The 16,085-nt window shown below is 43.4% G+C and overlaps 16 non-coding genes across 16 annotated transcripts; 12 read left to right on the top strand and 4 right to left on the bottom strand.

The window, feature by feature from the left end:
* The first annotated feature begins 326 nt into the window (after positions 1-326).
* On the top strand, positions 327-408 carry TRNAS-GCU (transfer RNA serine (anticodon GCU)). The gene has a single exon. It is a non-coding gene; the product is annotated as a tRNA-Ser (tRNA).
* Positions 409-954: 546 nt separating this feature from the next.
* Positions 955-1,026, top strand: TRNAT-CGU (transfer RNA threonine (anticodon CGU)). The gene has a single exon. It is a non-coding gene; the product is annotated as a tRNA-Thr (tRNA).
* Positions 1,027-2,516: 1,490 nt separating this feature from the next.
* Positions 2,517-2,611, bottom strand: TRNAI-UAU (transfer RNA isoleucine (anticodon UAU)). The gene is made up of 2 exons: positions 2,574-2,611; positions 2,517-2,552 (listed from the first exon to the last, which is right to left on the bottom strand). It is a non-coding gene; the product is annotated as a tRNA-Ile (tRNA).
* A 1,022-nt stretch (positions 2,612-3,633) lies between these two features.
* TRNAT-UGU (transfer RNA threonine (anticodon UGU)) lies at positions 3,634-3,705 on the top strand. The gene has a single exon. It is a non-coding gene; the product is annotated as a tRNA-Thr (tRNA).
* Positions 3,706-4,391: 686 nt separating this feature from the next.
* TRNAS-GCU (transfer RNA serine (anticodon GCU)) lies at positions 4,392-4,473 on the top strand. The gene has a single exon. It is a non-coding gene; the product is annotated as a tRNA-Ser (tRNA).
* Positions 4,474-5,019: 546 nt separating this feature from the next.
* TRNAT-CGU (transfer RNA threonine (anticodon CGU)) lies at positions 5,020-5,091 on the top strand. The gene has a single exon. It is a non-coding gene; the product is annotated as a tRNA-Thr (tRNA).
* Positions 5,092-6,579: 1,488 nt separating this feature from the next.
* Positions 6,580-6,674, bottom strand: TRNAI-UAU (transfer RNA isoleucine (anticodon UAU)). The gene is made up of 2 exons: positions 6,637-6,674; positions 6,580-6,615 (listed from the first exon to the last, which is right to left on the bottom strand). It is a non-coding gene; the product is annotated as a tRNA-Ile (tRNA).
* A 1,022-nt stretch (positions 6,675-7,696) lies between these two features.
* Positions 7,697-7,768, top strand: TRNAT-UGU (transfer RNA threonine (anticodon UGU)). The gene has a single exon. It is a non-coding gene; the product is annotated as a tRNA-Thr (tRNA).
* A 687-nt stretch (positions 7,769-8,455) lies between these two features.
* On the top strand, positions 8,456-8,537 carry TRNAS-GCU (transfer RNA serine (anticodon GCU)). Its single transcript has one exon. It is a non-coding gene; the product is annotated as a tRNA-Ser (tRNA).
* Positions 8,538-9,083: 546 nt separating this feature from the next.
* TRNAT-CGU (transfer RNA threonine (anticodon CGU)) lies at positions 9,084-9,155 on the top strand. Its single transcript has one exon. It is a non-coding gene; the product is annotated as a tRNA-Thr (tRNA).
* Positions 9,156-10,643: 1,488 nt separating this feature from the next.
* On the bottom strand, positions 10,644-10,738 carry TRNAI-UAU (transfer RNA isoleucine (anticodon UAU)). Its single transcript has 2 exons — positions 10,701-10,738; positions 10,644-10,679 (listed from the first exon to the last, which is right to left on the bottom strand). It is a non-coding gene; the product is annotated as a tRNA-Ile (tRNA).
* Positions 10,739-11,760: 1,022 nt separating this feature from the next.
* Positions 11,761-11,832, top strand: TRNAT-UGU (transfer RNA threonine (anticodon UGU)). Its single transcript has one exon. It is a non-coding gene; the product is annotated as a tRNA-Thr (tRNA).
* A 687-nt stretch (positions 11,833-12,519) lies between these two features.
* Positions 12,520-12,601, top strand: TRNAS-GCU (transfer RNA serine (anticodon GCU)). The gene has a single exon. It is a non-coding gene; the product is annotated as a tRNA-Ser (tRNA).
* Positions 12,602-13,147: 546 nt separating this feature from the next.
* TRNAT-CGU (transfer RNA threonine (anticodon CGU)) lies at positions 13,148-13,219 on the top strand. The gene has a single exon. It is a non-coding gene; the product is annotated as a tRNA-Thr (tRNA).
* Positions 13,220-14,685: 1,466 nt separating this feature from the next.
* Positions 14,686-14,780, bottom strand: TRNAI-UAU (transfer RNA isoleucine (anticodon UAU)). Its single transcript has 2 exons — positions 14,743-14,780; positions 14,686-14,721 (listed from the first exon to the last, which is right to left on the bottom strand). It is a non-coding gene; the product is annotated as a tRNA-Ile (tRNA).
* Positions 14,781-15,801: 1,021 nt separating this feature from the next.
* Positions 15,802-15,873, top strand: TRNAT-UGU (transfer RNA threonine (anticodon UGU)). The gene has a single exon. It is a non-coding gene; the product is annotated as a tRNA-Thr (tRNA).
* The last annotated feature ends 212 nt before the right edge of the window (positions 15,874-16,085 follow it).

Raw genomic sequence — 16,085 nt, 5'->3', positions numbered from 1 at the left:
CTGAACTTTGATCTTGGCTGGAAACGTTGAATGATGCCAAACACTGGGAAACTGGAGCTTGCGTTATGCTGGTTTTACTACTAATGGTGTGCCATACGGAAGCTCAAGCACCTTCCTCTGGATTAGTGTTGTGAACCCTCCAGGAGCTCTTGTTATATTTTTCTGAACTTCAACTTGATGTGTTTATCTATCAATGGCCGGGTAAGGAAGAACGAGTCAACGATCTTGTTTCTACTATGACAAACATGATCTATTTTTCACTGACTTTGCACCACCATTGTTTTATCTCTTCTTTAAGCATGGGACTCGAGCACCGTTCCCAAACAGACGAGGTGGCCGAGTGGTTAAGGCGATGGACTGCTAATCCATTGTGCTCTGCACGCGTGGGTTCGAATCCCACCTTCGTCGTATTTTTTCTTTATAGTCTGCATTTAAACATAGACCAAAGTCTTTCAACCTCCCTGTGAAAGACAGGAATGAGTACAGATATGGAAATAGAGATGTAAAAATAAGTTCATTGGTGCAGGCGGAGAATGAAATTAGTCAAAGACTTTCCTCGTAGGTTTCCATTCTTTACTATTATAGGAGCCAAAATCAGCGCAGTTAGTAAATTCCCAAGCTTACATCCCAAATTCTTTTTTCTTTTAGTTGTCTGCCTTTTACATGTTCCTTTTGCCATCATTCTGACCTGCTATCTAAACTCATGAACCTGTTCAGCATCCTACTCAATACATACATACCCGTAAAAGTACATACTCAAACGCATACCGACAATGTATCACCAACATAAGCACACACGCTTTCGCAAATCAGATGTATGATGACGTACTGAACACATGCAGAGATATACAGCCATTTTTACACAACCAGAAATTCATATACCTGGAGATCTACCTAGGTAAAACCCATGGTTTCTTTGCACTTTCTGTTGTTGGCTGTGAGCAAACAGCAGGTGGCCTTGTAGCTCAGTGGCAGAGCACTGGTCTCGTAAACCAGGAGTCATGAGTTCAAACCTCATCAGGGCCTCGGGCGGATTATTTTCAAAAAGCACGGGGAAGAGAAGCCAGAGTTGCACCATCTACAGAGAACCTTTTATGACGGGATGCATCCTCATAATTGAAGTCTTCCACAGAAGGAGTGAAATAGAGTTCGAGAGGAAGGCCTAATGTTTTCAGGCAAAGACTGACAAAAACCTTGCAATGTCGCATGTAGCTGCTTTGGTGAAAAGACTGTTCAAGTTCACAATGCAACGGAGGGGTGTTCCCCATCTCCATACAATCATCTCTTTGATAATGTAAACGTGCCAGGCGTGTTGAAAGACAAAGACAGACACAACCGCACATACCAGTTGAAGAAAGACAGCCAGCAAACACATTTGTATAGAGGTAAGCAAGCCTCAATTAGAGATGTGAGTCCCTCCGTTTCTGCGGGAGTCCACAAGTTTAGTAAAAAATGAACACATATCTTTCATGTTCTAATGATTACCAATCTTTCTGATTAGCTCTGCATAGCTCCAATGGCTATGTGTGTGTGTGTGTGTGTGTATGTGCCCGTGTGTGTAGGGGAAGGGGTCGGTAGATGTGTTCACGCAGAGCAAGTTGCATACATCGCCAACAGCCATTCTCTCCTGCTCCTGTGCATCCAGTTTGGAAGCGAACCCACCCAATTGTTCTATATGTCTGCTACCCTGACCGCATTCACACATCATTGGCTATTAGTATGCAGCTTGTGGGCGCTGTCAATGGGATATAAGCACCATTCCCCATGTCTGCAATAGCTAGACCAGATTCTGAGGTATGATGAGCAGGGGTCCAGGCACTTCGCCTGACGAACGCCGGGCTTAGCCCTGCCGTACCTAGCCCTGAGGGGCCTAACTGGGCATGGCCCTGTGTAAGGTAGGGTGAGCAGGGGACCACTTGCAACTAACCTTCGGCACCAATCAGGCATGGAGAGGTCTGTGCAAATGCCCAGCCCTTTAGCAATCTCGATCTGCAAAACCTTCAACTCCTAATTCTCATGGCTCCCAGAAGCCCTAGCCCATATGCAAATGAGGCGAGTTCCTATCAGCATCCTTGTTCTGCTTGATTTTATCAAAGTGACTGCCTGATTAGTGAAAGGGTATTTATTCTCAGAGGTTTGCTTCAAAGGCGATAATGCAGTAAATAGACAACATTATTCTTTGTAAGTTGATATTGTCTCCTGGATCCTACTCCAGTAACCCTTTTTCTACCTTTACAAATGTCTTCCGTAAGTGGTGCTCAGCAGAAAATGGAGTATAATAACAGTTGACATTTTTTATTTTCTGTTCTATTTTCAAAAACCCTCCGTAGCTGTATTTAAAGCGCAAACACCCCATAAATAACTTGCAATGAGTATTCCATGTCTAAAAGGCAGAGGAGCTGTCATACAACATTAACTGACAATCAAGGAAACCTTGAGGTGAACCAAAAAATGTCCAGAACATTTATTGGTTCAATAATTCAGTTTTGAGGTGAATTAGTAAAAAGTTCCAAAGTTGCTCCAGGTGAGGCTTGAACTCACAACCTCGGCATTGCTCACTGCATGTACTGCTGTATAAGTACCGCGCGCTAACCGATTGCGCCACTGGAGCTGCTGTGTTTTGGTTTTCAACATGAAACTACACCCACAAACACACACACAAGTGTACAAAAGCACCCACAAGCTCTGGCATTGTCTTTTTAGCTGACACCAAATTATGGGTGCCTTGTAGTGCCCATATTGTGCCACTGGAGCTTACCTTTTAGCCTGATATACACTTTGCCACTGATGTTCAGCCAATGGTGCAGTCAAATGTCCCTTCTACATTTTTGTCATGCTGCAGGCAGTGCCACTGGAGCCAGCATGATGCTCTTCCTCATATTCAACACGTGTCAATTGAAACACCTCCCAATGTCATCTTGGCGATGCCTATAAACACCCCAGGACTTTGATGAATTTTTCTCAACAGCAAGTGAGGCAGTTTTCCTGCAAACGGCTGGATGTACCTCAACAAGGAACGCATTGTGGTTCTATTTTGAAGATGTTTGTGTTATTACCTGTAAAGACTTGAATGCCTAACATAATCCCTGTAGACGAGGTGGCCGAGTGGTTAAGGCGATGGACTGCTAATCTGCTGTACACGCGTGGTTTCGAATCCCACCTTTGTCGATTTTAACTTTTGAAATCTTTTTTAAACATCTGCATTGCTCTAAGCACCATTGCCATTGGCTTTCAAAGAACATACAGACAAAAGTGAAAATATGCATGTTAGTTGATTAAGAAGGACACAAACAAGGTTGTCGTGTTACTGGCAGGAATGCAATCTGCTGTGCTTGACTACCCTTTGAGCCAGAATCCGGATAGAAATTTAAAAAAGCAAAGGTAATATCCATATTGTCTCTCTGCTGCCATGTACATGTTTTTTTCAACTTTCACGCATCACATCTCCTCATTAGTCCCCCTAAAATTGCGCGGAATACGCACAAATTAGCTGCTCCTCAAAAAATCGGCCAGAAAAAAACAGGTCAAATCACAATCATATACATACATTCTCACACACCCTTCAAATATGTCTACCCAGTAAACATCATGTTGTGTGCTCGTTGTGTTGCTGTTATGCGTCATAACCTGAGGGGCTCTGTAGCTCAGTGGCAGAGCACTGGTCTTGTAAACCAGGGGTCCTGAGTTAGATCCTCATCAGGGCCTCCAAATGGTAATTTTCTTGAACATTGTTGAATAGGAACTGATATTGCACATTGTACCTGTGCAACCTTTACCAATGGATTCGGGCCTATAACAAAGCCACAAGCGCAAGGTGTCTGAATAGTCTGTGGGGAAGGTCGGCTTTCTGGACCTAATTTCTTCAAGAAAAAGACCTTGATAATCTTGTGATGACAGATGCAGATGATCACGGTGAAGCCCTTACTCTATTGAACAGTACAACGGTTCTGGGTTGCACGCCTTTCTCTATTTTCAGGGACGTTGATGTGGCAAAATTTAATTGGAAAAGGGTTATTGCCATCACTCACTATTTAAATTCAATGACATTACAGGAAGCAGCAGCATCTGAACTTTGATCTTGGCTGGAAACGTTGAATGATGCCAAACACTGGGAAACTGGAGCTTGCGTTATGCTGGTTTTACTACTAATGGTGTGCCATACGGAAGCTCAAGCACCTTCCTCTGGATTAGTGTTGTGAACCCTCCAGGAGCTCTTGTTATATTTTTCTGAACTTCAACTTGATGTGTTTATCTATCAATGGCCGGGTAAGGAAGAACGAGTCAACGATCTTGTTTCTACTATGACAAACATGATCTATTTTCCACTGACTTTGCACCACCATTGTTTTATCTCTTCTTTAAGCATGGGACTCGAGCACCGTTTGCAAACAGACGAGGTGGCCGAGTGGTTAAGGAGATGGACTGCTAATCCATTGTGCTCTGCACGCGTGGGTTCGAATCCCACCTTCGTCGTATTTTTTCTTTATAGTCTGCATTTAAACATAGACCAAAGTCTTTCAACCTCCCTGTGAAAGACAGGAATGAGTACAGATATGGAAATAGAGATGTAAAAATAAGTTCATTGGTGCAGGCGGAGAATGAAATTAGTCAAAGACTTTCCTCGTAGGTTTCCATTCTTTACTATTATAGGAGCCAAAATCAGCGCAGTTAGTAAATTCCCAAGCTTACATCCCAAATTCTTTTTTCTTTTAGTTGTCTGCCTTTTACATGTTCCTTTTGCCATCATTCTGACCTGCTATCTAAACTCATGAACCTGTTCAGCATCCTACTCAATACATACATACCCGTAAAAGTACATACTCAAACGCATACCGACAATGTATCACCAACATAAGCACACACGCTTTCGCAAATCAGATGTATGATGACGTACTGAACACATGCAGAGATATACAGCCATTTTTACACAACCAGAAATTCATATACCTGGAGATCTACCTAGGTAAAACCCATGGTTTCTTTGCACTTTCTGTTGTTGGCTGTGAGCAAGCAGCAGGTGGCCTTGTAGCTCAGTGGCAGAGCACTGGTCTCGTAAACCAGGGGTCATGAGTTCAAACCTCATCAGGGCCTCGGGCGGATTATTTTCAAAAAGCACGGGGAAGAGAAGCCAGAGTTGCACCATCTACAGAGAACCTTTTATGACGGGATGCATCCTCATAATTGAAGTCTTCCACAGAAGGAGTGAAATAGAGTTCGAGAGGAAGGCCTAATGTTTTCAGGCAAAGACTGACAAAAACCTTGCAATGTCGCATGTAGCTGCTTTGGTGAAAAGACTGTTCAAGTTCACAATGCAACGAAGGGGTGTTCCCCATCTCCATGCAATCATCTCTTTGATAATGTAAACGTGCCAGGCGTGTTGAAAGACAAAGACAGACACAACCGCACATACCAGTTGAAGAAAGACAGCCAGCAAACACATTTGTATAGAGGTAAGCAAGCCTCAATTAGAGATGTGAGTCCCTCCGTTTCTGCGGGAGTCCACAAGTTTAATAAAAAATGAACACATATCTTTCATGTTCTAATGATTACCAATCTTTCTGATTAGCTCTGCATAGCTCCAATGGCTATGTGTGTGTGTGTGTGTGTATGTGCCCGTGTGTGTAGGGGAAGGGGTCGGTAGATGTGTTCACGCAGAGCAAGTTGCATACATCGCCAACAGCCATTCTCTCCTGCTCCTGTGCATCCAGTTCGGAAGCGAACCCACCCAATTGTTCTATATGTCTGCTACCCTGACCGCATTCACACATCATTGGCTATTAGTATGCAGCTTGTGGGCGCTGTCAATGGGATATAAGCACCATTCCCCATGTCTGCAATAGCTAGACCAGATTCTGAGGTATGATGAGCAGGGGTCCAGGCACTTCGCCTGACAAACGCCGGGCTTAGCCCTGCTGGGCCTAGCCCTGAGGGGCCTAACTGGGCATGGCCCTGTGTAAGGTAGGGTGAGCAGGGGACCACTTGCAACTAACCTTTGGCACCAATCAGGCATGGAGAGGTCTGTGCAAATGCCCAGCCCTTTAGCAATCTCGATCTGCAAAACCTTCAACTCCTAATTCTCATGGCTCCCAGAAGCCCTAGCCCATATGCAAATGAGGCGAGTTCCTATCAGCATCCTTGTTCTGCTTGATTTTATCAAAGTGACTGCCTGATTAGTGAAAGGGTATTTATTCTCAGAGGTTTGCTTCAAAGGCGATAATGCAGTAAATAGACAACATTATTCTTTGTAAGTTGATATTGTCTCCTGGATCCTACTCCAGTAACCCTTTTTCTACCTTTACAAATGTCTTCCGTAAGTGGTGCTCAGCAGAAAATGGAGTATAATAACAGTTGACATTTTTTATTTTCTGTTCTATTTTCAAAAACCCTCCGTAGCTGTATTTAAAGCGCAAACACCCCATAAATAACTTGCAATGAGTATTCCATGTCTAAAAGGCAGAGGAGCTGTCATACAACATTAACTGACAATCAAGGAAACCTTGAGGTGAACCAAAAAATGTCCAGAACATTTATTGGTTCAATAATTCAGTTTTGAGGTGAATTAGTAAAAAGTTCCAAAGTTGCTCCAGGTGAGGCTTGAACTCACAACCTCGGCATTGCTCACTGCATGTACTGCTGTATAAGTACCGGGCGCTAACCGATTGCGCCACTGGAGCTGCTGTGTTTTGGTTTTCGACATGAAACTACACCCACAAACACACACACAAGTGTACAAAAGCACCCACAAGCTCTGGCATTGTCTTTTTAGCTGACACCAAATTATGGGTGCCTTGTAGTGCCCATATTGTGCCACTGGAGCTTACCTTTTAGCCTGATATACACTTTGCCACTGATGTTCAGCCAATGGTGCAGTCAAATGTCCCTTCTACATTTTTGTCATGCTGCAGGCAGTGCCACTGGAACCAGCATGATGCTCTTCCTCATATTCAACACGTGTCAATTGAAACACCTCCCAATGTCATCTTGGCGATGCCTATAAACACCCCAGGACTTTGATGAATTTTTCTCAACAGCAAGTGAGGCAGTTTTCCTGCAAACGGCTGGATGTACCTCAACAAGGAACGCATTGTGGTTCTATTTTGAAGATGTTTGTGTTATTACCTGTAAAGACTTGAATGCCTAACATAATCCCTGTAGACGAGGTGGCCGAGTGGTTAAGGCGATGGACTGCTAATCTGCTGTACACGCGTGGTTTCGAATCCCACCTTTGTCGATTTTAACTTTTGAAATCTTTTTTAAACATCTGCATTGCTCTAAGCACCATTGCCATTGGCTTTCAAAGAACATACAGACAAAAGTGAAAATATGCATGTTAGTTGATTAAGAAGGACACAAACAAGGTTGTCGTGTTACTGGCAGGAATGCAATCTGCTGTGCTTGACTACCCTTTGAGCCAGAATCCGGATAGAAATTTAAAAAAGCAAAGGTAATATCCATATTGTCTCTCTGCTGCCATGTACATGTTTTTTTCAACTTTCACGCATCACATCTCCTCATTAGTCACCCTAAAATTGCGCGGAATACGCACAAATTAGCTGCTCCTCAAAAAATCGGCCAGAAAAAAACAGGTCAAATCACAATCATATACATACATTCTCACACACCCTTCAAATATGTCTACCCAGTAAACATCATGTTGTGTGCTCGTTGTGTTGCTGTTATGCGTCATAACCTGAGGGGCTCTGTAGCTCAGTGGCAAAGCACTGGTCTTGTAAACCAGAGGTCCTGAGTTCGATCCTCATCAGGGCCTCCAAATGGTAATTTTCTTGAACATTGTTGAATAGGAACTGATATTGCACATTGTACCTGTGCAACCTTTTACCAATGGATTCGGGCCTATAACAAAGCCACAAGCGCAAGGTGTCTGAATAGTCTGTGGGGAAGGTCGGCTTTCTGGACCTAATTTCTTCAAGAAAAAGACCTTGATAATCTTGTGATGACAGATGCAGATGATCACGGTGAAGCCCTTACTCTATTGAACAGTACAACGGTTCTGGGTTGCACGCCTTTCTCTATTTTCAGGGACGTTGATGTGGCAAAATTTAATTGGAAAAGGGTTATTGCCATCACTCACTATTTAAATTCAATGACATCACAGGAAGCAGCAGCATCTGAACTTTGATCTTGGCTGGAAACGTTGAATGATGCCAAACACTGGGAAACTGGAGCTTGCGTTATGCTGGTTTTACTACTAATGGTGTGCCATACGGAAGCTCAAGCACCTTCCTCTGGATTAGTGTTGTGAACCCTCCAGGAGCTCTTGTTATATTTTTCTGAACTTCAACTTGATGTGTTTATCTATCAATGGCCGGGTAAGGAAGAACGAGTCAACGATCTTGTTTCTACTATGACAAACATGATCTATTTTTCACTGACTTTGCACCACCATTGTTTTATCTCTTCTTTAAGCATGGGACTCGAGCACCGTTCGCAAACAGACGAGGTGGCCGAGTGGTTAAGGCGATGGACTGCTAATCCATTGTGCTCTGCACGCGTGGGTTCGAATCCCACCTTCGTCGTATTTTTTCTTTATAGTCTGCATTTAAACATAGACCAAAGTCTTTCAACCTCCCTGTGAAAGACAGGAATGAGTACAGATATGGAAATAGAGATGTAAAAATAAGTTCATTGGTGCAGGCGGAGAATGAAATTAGTCAAAGACTTTCCTCGTAGGTTTCCATTCTTTACTATTATAGGAGCCAAAATCAGCGCAGTTAGTAAATTCCCAAGCTTACATCCCAAATTCTTTTTTCTTTTAGTTGTCTGCCTTTTACATGTTCCTTTTGCCATCATTCTGACCTGCTATCTAAACTCATGAACCTGTTCAGCATCCTACTCAATACATACATACCCGTAAAAGTACATACTCAAACGCATACCGACAATGTATCACCAACATAAGCACACACGCTTTCGCAAATCAGATGTATGATGACGTACTGAACACATGCAGAGATATACAGCCATTTTTACACAACCAGAAATTCATATACCTGGAGATCTACCTAGGTAAAACCCATGGTTTCTTTGCACTTTCTGTTGTTGGCTGTGAGCAAGCAGCAGGTGGCCTTGTAGCTCAGTGGCAGAGCACTGGTCTCGTAAACCAGGGGTCATGAGTTCAAACCTCATCAGGGCCTCGGGCGGATTATTTTCAAAAAGCACGGGGAAGAGAAGCCAGAGTTGCACCATCTACAGAGAACCTTTTATGACGGGATGCATCCTCATAATTGAAGTCTTCCACAGAAGGAGTGAAATAGAGTTCGAGAGGAAGGCCTAATGTTTTCAGGCAAAGACTGACAAAAACCTTGCAATGTCGCATGTAGCTGCTTTGGTGAAAAGACTGTTCAAGTTCACAATGCAACGGAGGGGTGTTCCCCATCTCCATACAATCATCTCTTTGATAATGTAAACGTGCCAGGCGTGTTGAAAGACAAAGACAGACACAACCGCACATACCAGTTGAAGAAAGACAGCCAGCAAACACATTTGTATAGAGGTAAGCAAGCCTCAATTAGAGATGTGAGTCCCTCCGTTTCTGCGGGAGTCCACAAGTTTAATAAAAAATGAACACATATCTTTCATGTTCTAATGATTACCAATCTTTCTGATTAGCTCTGCATAGCTCCAATGGCTATGTGTGTGTGTGTGTGTGTATGTGCCCGTGTGTGTAGGGGAAGGGGTCGGTAGATGTGTTCACGCAGAGCAAGTTGCATACATCGCCAACAGCCATTCTCTCCTGCTCCTGTGCATCCAGTTCGGAAGCGAACCCACCCAATTGTTCTATATGTCTGCTACCCTGACCGCATTCACACATCATTGGCTATTAGTATGCAGCTTGTGGGCGCTGTCAATGGGATATAAGCACCATTCCCCATGTCTGCAATAGCTAGACCAGATTCTGAGGTATGATGAGCAGGGGTCCAGGCACTTCGCCTGACAAACGCCGGGCTTAGCCCTGCCGGGCCTAGCCCTGAGGGGCCTAACTGGGCATGGCCCTGTGTAAGGTAGGGTGAGCAGGGGACCACTTGCAACTAACCTTCGGCACCAATCAGGCATGGAGAGGTCTGTGCAAATGCCCAGCCCTTTAGCAATCTCGATCTGCAAAACCTTCAACTCCTAATTCTCATGGCTCCCAGAAGCCCTAGCCCATATGCAAATGAGGCGAGTTCCTATCAGCATCCTTGTTCTGCTTGATTTTATCAAAGTGACTGCCTGATTAGTGAAAGGGTATTTATTCTCAGAGGTTTGCTTCAAAGGCGATAATGCAGTAAATAGACAACATAATTCTTTGTAAGTTGATATTGTCTCCTGGATCCTACTCCAGTAACCCTTTTTCTACCTTTACAAATGTCTTCCGTAAGTGGTGCTCAGCAGAAAATGGAGTATAATAACAGTTGACATTTTTTATTTTCTGTTCTATTTTCAAAAACCCTCCGTAGCTGTATTTAAAGCGCAAACACCCCATAAATAACTTGCAATGAGTATTCCATGTCTAAAAGGCAGAGGAGCTGTCATACAACATTAACTGACAATCAAGGAAACCTTGAGGTGAACCAAAAAATGTCCAGAACATTTATTGGTTCAATAATTCAGTTTTGAGGTGAATTAGTAAAAAGTTCCAAAGTTGCTCCAGGTGAGGCTTGAACTCACAACCTCGGCATTGCTCACTGCATGTACTGCTGTATAAGTACCGAGCGCTAACCGATTGCGCCACTGGAGCTGCTGTGTTTTGGTTTTCGACATGAAACTACACCCACAAACACACACACAAGTGTACAAAAGCACCCACAAGCTCTGGCATTGTCTTTTTAGCTGACACCAAATTATGGGTGCCTTGTAGTGCCCATATTGTGCCACTGGAGCTTACCTTTTAGCCTGATATACACTTTGCCACTGATGTTCAGCCAATGGTGCAGTCAAATGTCCCTTCTACATTTTTGTCATGCTGCAGGCAGTGCCACTGGAGCCAGCATGATGCTCTTCCTCATATTCAACACGTGTCAATTGAAACACCTCCCAATGTCATCTTGGCGATGCCTATAAACACCCCAGGACTTTGATGAATTTTTCTCAACAGCAAGTGAGGCAGTTTTCCTGCAAACGGCTGGATGTACCTCAACAAGGAACGCATTGTGGTTCTATTTTGAAGATGTTTGTGTTATCACCTGTAAAGACTTGAATGCCTAACATAATCCCTGTAGACGAGGTGGCCGAGTGGTTAAGGCGATGGACTGCTAATCTGCTGTACACGCGTGGTTTCGAATCCCACCTTTGTCGATTTTAACTTTTGAAATCTTTTTTAAACATCTGCATTGCTCTAAGCACCATTGCCATTGGCTTTCAAAGAACATACAGACAAAAGTGAAAATATGCATGTTAGTTGATTAAGAAGGACACAAACAAGGTTGTCGTGTTACTGGCAGGAATGCAATCTGCTGTGCTTGACTACCCTTTGAGCCAGAATCCGGATAGAAATTTAAAAAAGCAAAGGTAATATCCATATTGTCTCTCTGCTGCCATGTACATGTTTTTTTCAACTTTCACGCATCACATCTCCTCATTAGTCACCCTAAAATTGCGCGGAATACGCACAAATTAGCTGCTCCTCAAAAAATCGGCCAGAAAAAAACAGGTCAAATCACAATCATATACATACATTCTCACACACCCTTCAAATATGTCTACCCAGTAAACATCATGTTGTGTGCTCGTTGTGTTGCTGTTATGCGTCATAACCTGAGGGGCTCTGTAGCTCAGTGGCAGAGCACTGGTCTTGTAAACCAGGGGTCGTGAGTTCGATCCTTATCAGGGCCTCCAAATGGTAATTTTCTTGAACATTGTTGAATAGGAACTGATATTGCACATTGTACCTGTGCAACCTTTTACCAATGGATTCGGGCCTATAACAAAGCCACAAGAGCAAGGTGTCTGAATAGTCTGTGGGGAAGGTCGGCTTTCTGGACCTAATTTCTTCAAGAAAAAGACCTTGATAATCTTGTGATGACAGATGCAGATGATCACGGTGAAGCCTTTACTCTATTGAACAGTACAGCGGTTCTGGGTTGCACGCCTTTCTCTATTTTCAGGGACGTTGATGTGGCAAAATTTAATTGGAAAAGGGTTATTGCCATCACTCACTATTTAAATTCAATGACATCACAGGAAGCAGCAGCATCTGAACTTTGATCTTGGCTGGAAACGTTGAATGATGCCAAACACTGGGAAACTGGAGCTTGCGTTATGCTGGTTTTACTACTAATGGTGTGCCATACGGAAGCTCAAGCACCTTCCTCTGGATTAGTGTTGTGAACCCTCCAGGAGCTCTTGTTATATTTTTCTGAACTTCAACTTGATGTGTTTATCTATCAATGGCCGGGTAAGGAAGAACGAGTCAACGATCTTGTTTCTACTATGACAAACATGATCTATTTTTCACTGACTTTGCACCACCATTGTTTTATCTCTTCTTTAAGCATGGGACTCGAGCACCGTTCCCAAACAGACGAGGTGGCCGAGTGGTTAAGGCGATGGACTGCTAATCCATTGTGCTCTGCACGCGTGGGTTCGAATCCCACCTTCGTCGTATTTTTTCTTTATAGTCTGCATTTAAACATAGACCAAAGTCTTTCAACCTCCCTGTGAAAGACAGGAATGAGTACAGATATGGAAATAGAGATGTAAAAATAAGTTCATTGGTGCAGGCGGAGAATGAAATTAGTCAAAGACTTTCCTCGTAGGTTTCCATTCTTTACTATTATAGGAGCCAAAATCAGCGCAGTTAGTAAATTCCCAAGCTTACATCCCAAATTCTTTTTTCTTTTAGTTGTCTGCCTTTTACATGTTCCTTTTGCCATCATTCTGACCTGCTATCTAAACTCATGAACCTGTTCAGCATCCTACTCAATACATACATACCCGTAAAAGTACATACTCAAACGCATACCGACAATGTATCACCAACATAAGCACACACGCTTTCGCAAATCAGATGTATGATGACGTACTGAACACATGCAGAGATATACAGCCATTTTTACACAACCAGAAATTCATATACCTGGAGATCTACCTAGGTAAAACCCATGGTTTCTTTGCACTTTCTGTTGTTGGCTGTAAGCAAGCAGCAGGTGGCCTTGTAGCTCAGTGGCAGAGCACTGGTCTCGTAAACCAGGGGTCATGAGTTCAAACCTCATCAGGGCCTCGGCGGATTATTTTCAAAAAGCACGGGGAAGAGAAGCCAGAGTTGCACCATCTACAGAGAACCTTTTATGACGGGATGCATCCTCATAATTGAAGTCTTCCACAGAAGGAGTGAAATAGAGTTCGAGAGGAAGGCCTAATGTTTTCAGGCAAAGACTGACAAAAACCTTGCAATGTCGCATGTAGCTGCTTTGGTGAAAAGACTGTTCAAGTTCACAATGCAACGGAGGGGTGTTCCCCATCTCCATACAATCATCTCTTTGATAATGTAAACGTGCCAGGCGTGTTGAAAGACAAAGACAGACACAACCGCACATACCAGTTGAAGAAAGACAGCCAGCAAACACATTTGTATAGAGGTAAGCAAGCCTCAATTAGAGATGTGAGTCCCTCCGTTTCTGCGGGAGTCCACAAGTTTAATAAAAAATGAACACATATCTTTCATGTTCTAATGATTACCAATCTTTCTGATTAGCTCTGCATAGCTCCAATGGCTATGTGTGTGTGTGTGTGTGTATGTGCCCGTGTGTGTAGGGGAAGGGGTCGGTAGATGTGTTCACGCAGAGCAAGTTGCATACATCGCCAACAGCCATTCTCTCCTGCTCCTGTGCATCCAGTTCGGAAGCGAACCCACCCAATTGTTCTATATGTCTGCTACCCTGACCGCATTCACACATCATTGGCTATTAGTATGCAGCTTGTGGGCGCTGTCAATGGGATATAAGCACCATTCCCCATGTCTGCAATAGCTAGACCAGATTCTGAGGTATGATGAGCAGGGGTCCAGGCACTTCGCCTGCCGGGCCTAGCCCTGAGGGGCCTAACTGGGCATGGCCCTGTGTAAGGTAGGGTGAGCAGGGGACCACTTGCAACTAACCTTCGGCACCAATCAGGCATGGAGAGGTCTGTGCAAATGCCCAGCCCTTTAGCAATCTCGATCTGCAAAACCTTCAACTCCTAATTCTCATGGCTCCCAGAAGCCCTAGCCCATATGCAAATGAGGCGAGTTCCTATCAGCATCCTTGTTCTGCTTGATTTTATCAAAGTGACTGCCTGATTAGTGAAAGGGTATTTATTCTCAGAGGTTTGCTTCAAAGGCGATAATGCAGTAAATAGACAACATTATTCTTTGTAAGTTGATATTGTCTCCTGGATCCTACTCCAGTAACCCTTTTTCTACCTTTACAAATGTCTTCCGTAAGTGGTGCTCAGCAGAAAATGGAGTTTAATAACAGTTGACATTTTTTATTTTCTGTTCTATTTTCAAAAACCCTCCGTAGCTGTATTTAAAGCGCAAACACCCCATAAATAACTTGCAATGAGTATTCCATGTCTAAAAGGCAGAGGAGCTGTCATACAACATTAACTGACAATCAAGGAAACCTTGAGGTGAACCAATAAAATGTCCAGAACATTTATTGGTTCAATAATTCAGTTTTGAGGTGAATTAGTAAAAAGTTCCAAAGTTGCTCCAGGTGAGGCTTGAACTCACAACCTCGGCATTGCTCACTGCATGTACTGCTGTATAAGTACCGCGCGCTAACCGATTGCGCCACTGGAACTGCGGATTTTTTTTGGTTTTCGACATGAAACTACACCCACAAACACACACACAAGTGTACAAAAGCACCCACAAGCTCTGGCATTGTCTTTTTAGCTGACACCAAATTATGGGTGCCTTGTAGTGCCCATATTGTGCCACTGGAGCTTACCTTTTAGCCTGATATACACTTTGCCACTGATGTTCAGCCAATGGTGCAGTCAAATGTCCCTTCTACATTTTTGTCATGCTGCAGGCAGTGCCACTGGAGCCAGCATGATGCTCTTCCTCATATTCAACACGTGTCAATTGAAACACCTCCCAATGTCATCTTGGCGATGCCTATAAACACCCCAGGACTTTGATGAATTTTTCTCAACAGCAAGTGAGGCAGTTTTCCTGCAAACGGCTGGATGTACCTCAACAAGGAACGCATTGTGGTTCTATTTTGAAGATGTTTGTGTTATTACCTGTAAAGACTTGAATGCCTAACATAATCCCTGTAGACGAGGTGGCCGAGTGGTTAAGGCAATGGACTGCTAATCTGCTGTACACGCGTGGTTTCGAATCCCACCTTTGTCGATTTTAGCTTTTGAAATCTTTTTTAAACATCTGCATTGCTCTAAGCACCATTGCCATTGGCTTTCAAAGAACATACAGACAAAAGTGAAAATATGCATGTTAGTTGATTAAGAAGGACACAAGGTTGTCGTGTTACTGGCAGGAATGCAATCTGCTGTGCTTGACTACCCTTTGAGCCAGAATCCGGATAGAAATTTAAAAAAGCAAAGGTAATATCCATATTGTCTCTCTGCTGCCATGTACATGTTTTTTTCAACTTTCACGCATCACATCTCCTCATTAGTCACCCTAAAATTGCGCGGAATACGCACAAATTAGCTGCTCCTCAAAAAATCGGCCAGAAAAAAACAGGTCAAATCACAATCATATACATACATTCTCACACACCCTTCAAATATGTCTACCCAGTAAACATCATGTTGTGTGCTCGTTGTGTTGCTGTTATGCGTCATGACCTGAGGGGCTCTGTAGCTCAGTGGCAGAGCACTGGTTTTGTAAACCAGGGGTCGTGAGTTCGATCCTCATCAGAGCCTCCAAATGGTAATTTTCTTGAACATTGTTGAATAGGAACTGATATTGCACATTGTACCTGTGCAACCTTTTACCAATGGATTCGGGCCTATAACAAAGCCACAAGCGCAAGGTGTCTGAATAGTCTGTGGGGAAGGTCGGCTTTCTGGACCTAATTTCTTCAAGAAAAAGACCTTGATAATCTTGTGATGACAGATGCAGATGATCACGGTGA

Source organism: Ambystoma mexicanum, chromosome 13 (assembly GCF_040938575.1).
Source record: "Ambystoma mexicanum isolate Mex_15411 chromosome 13, UKY_AmexF1_1, whole genome shotgun sequence".
Lineage (NCBI taxonomy): Eukaryota > Metazoa > Chordata > Amphibia > Caudata > Ambystomatidae > Ambystoma > Ambystoma mexicanum.
Note: the sequence above shows the minus strand (reverse complement) of the source record. Positions and strands in the feature narration are given on the sequence as shown.